This window comes from Cimex lectularius, unplaced genomic scaffold (assembly GCF_000648675.2).
Source record: "Cimex lectularius strain Harlan isolate CLEC.00 unplaced genomic scaffold, Clec_2.1 scaffold569, whole genome shotgun sequence".
Lineage (NCBI taxonomy): Eukaryota > Metazoa > Arthropoda > Insecta > Hemiptera > Cimicidae > Cimex > Cimex lectularius.
In genome coordinates, this window is record NW_019393614.1 from 6,035 (window position 1) to 9,051 (window position 3,017).

A 3,017-nucleotide genomic window follows, 5' to 3' on the forward strand; every position below is an offset into this window, starting at 1 on the left:
TTGACAGGCTGGCTTTCACAGGAACTGGATTTGGAATATAAACACTTGACACGCTTAATGAGATAGTCACTTTGTAAATTTGTAAATATTAACTGTGATGTACAGATAACAATGATCTAAGCGTGAAACCCAGTTGTACTAGAACAATTTATCAACTTGATTACACAAATAATCGTTTGTTTGGACGGACTGGCTTTCACAGTAACTGTCCTTTGGCGTATAAAGACTAGGCACCCTGGACCAGAAAATCAATTGCATCTCGTCGTTTTCAGGATAGACATCAGGATGAAAGCAGCAATTTTTCTAACCTTCTTCTTAATTGGCGTGGCTTACTCCGTCCCCACATGGCAGGAAGAACACGGTAAGCATTATTTCTTTTGTTTTTTTGTATTTCTGTGCGTTTTGACTAAATATTGTGTTCTTAATCAAATCTGCACGACGAGGAAATCTGGGAACCCGCCGACCCCCAGCCACTCGTCGAACATCACGTCAGATTTAAAAGAGCGACCTGCGATTTGTTCAACTTCCAGTCTAAATGGGTGACACNTCATAATTTGACTGATGTCTTGACCAGATATTGTTTTTAAGATTTAAATGTCGTCTTAAAATCAAGAGGTCGTCTGGATATGACAACGACTTGACTTCATATCAGAAAATTACGAAGTGTTTGTTAATGGCAAACTTATTTAAACTATTTTTAAATAAATATTTTTTATGCCATCAATGTTATTACGTCAAAATCACCTCCTTTTTATACCTTTCTTCCAAATTAATTGAATATAACAACTACCCGTGGGGCGTCGATGGCCGCAAAGGTTTAGGCGTTGATAGGTGCTGTGAGGTAAAGGTCCCAGGTTTGAATCCAGCAGCCCGAACCCGACATACAAATGGAAGCTTTTTTTCAAAAACACCGGCACCCTGAGGGTTTATATGACCTCTGCTGTTGCCACAAATAATTAATAATTTTAAATATCCATTACGTTTTTACTAATAAAGCTGTGTTTGTCCAATACTATTTTCTTTTTCGTTTCGTACAAACCTCTTTCTTTTCGATATAAAAAAACTGATCTTTTGTATCTGCCGTTAAAAGTCTCTATACCATTAGGTATTTTCCGTAGATTAATTGAGAAGTAAAACCATATTCTCTCTCTCTCTTTCTCTCTTCCTTTCTCCCTTTCACTCACTCTCACTCTATGTCTGTTTCTTTCTTTCAATTATACCGCCCTATATAAGGTCATATTTATAACATACGCTCAAAGTGTAAGTGTATGTACATCAGTTATGTATTTTTAGTTAAACAAAGTCAGCGACGTATCACCTATTCGCTTAACATTAAAACTGTGTAAATCAATAGAAAACACAGATAAATTATTGTTGTTTTTTTGGTTATGTTGATTAAGATTCTGGTTATTAATGGAGAAACTGAGACCTAGTCAGGTAATAAATACCCTCATATGATTCTACAGGCTTAGTTTCAAAGGAATGTCATCAGTTTGAACACCAATCGGTTTCCTTTATTTATTTTTTTATTTACAAAAATTATCAATCTGTGTTCTTCTACTCTTCTACCGTTTTTGTTCTCATAATGTGCGCAAATATTGTTTTTAAAATTTACATTTCGTTCTAGTACCAAGCAGTCGCCTAGTTGTCTGGACGATGAACCCTTTTGTTGCGACTCAGTTTATATAAGAAAATATCGATATCTGATAATGGCAATTTTTTTAAATAAATTTTTTTATGTATTCGTTTTAAATGTCATCACCTTATTTTTTGAACAATAACTACATTTCTTACTTGTCTGATCATTTTATTCTACCAATCGCTGCTCGGTCTTTCTGCTAGATCAAAAGGATACTTAACTGCAAAGTTTCACATCGACAATAGTTTTCGTGGTTTCTATTTGCATTTGTATATAATAACTAATTAGACGAATGGCCAGTTGTGCAACTTAAACACGAAACAAAATTATTTAATTGTATTCATTTGAGTAAAAAATCAGTATTGAGGATAACATCGATTAATAAACTGCTCGAAGATTAATATTTGATTTTAATTTAATCGGTGATTTCCTTCATACGTCATGTTCACTGAAATGTTATTTATGATTGATGTTCTGACAAAAACTTATTGGTTTTTGATGTTCCTGAGAAAAAATAATACCAAATTAGAACAGAATACGAAAATTTTAATACTGCAGCCAGATCAATTATATGGTAGCACTACAAGCCTTGGGGCTGCAGTCAGGGTGTCAAGTTGTTGAAGCTGTGGACTTAGTTTATTTAGAGGCAGAGATATAAAGTTTGAAAGTGCAAACTAGTTTCATGTCGCTTCTTATAAAGCTGAAAAACAATTTCAAAAATAGTCAAAATATACCACGACAACAATCACTGCTTCAAAGACTGACTATTTCTTCTAGCATTGACTTTAAAAAAGAAAACACTTAAAAAGGAAAGATAATAATCCGTTGTTTCTAATACAGGTATTCTTCAAAATTAGGAGCGAAGTGCTGAACCATTAAAAAAATTATGTATAGCTTGCAGCTTAATTAGCAATTAATACCTTTTTTTTATTGAACAACTATCTGCGAGAGGCGCAAGAAATACATAAACTGTTCAAAATGAAGAGGGATATTTGTAACTTATTCTTATTCTATTAATTTTAATTACATTAGCCGATATATTCTTGTTAGTTGGATAAAGCAAAAGGGAACATGCAAACCAAAAACAAAGAAATGTTAATCTTAATTTCTTAATAATGGATTTACTTAAGAATAGTAAACATGAAGATTACTCAGAGAGAGAGAGAGAGAGAGAGAGAGAGAGAGAGAGAGAGAGAGAGANAAGAACATTGCTTTAAAGTAACTAGTTTCTTTTTTTTTGTTTAATACCAAAATCCTGCATTATTTTCCGGACAACCCAATATTACTAAATTTTTTATGATATATAATAAAGTTAATAACAGGCAGAACATAATTACCAACGTACAAACCGACGTGGGCGGTTGAGAGTTGGAAACCG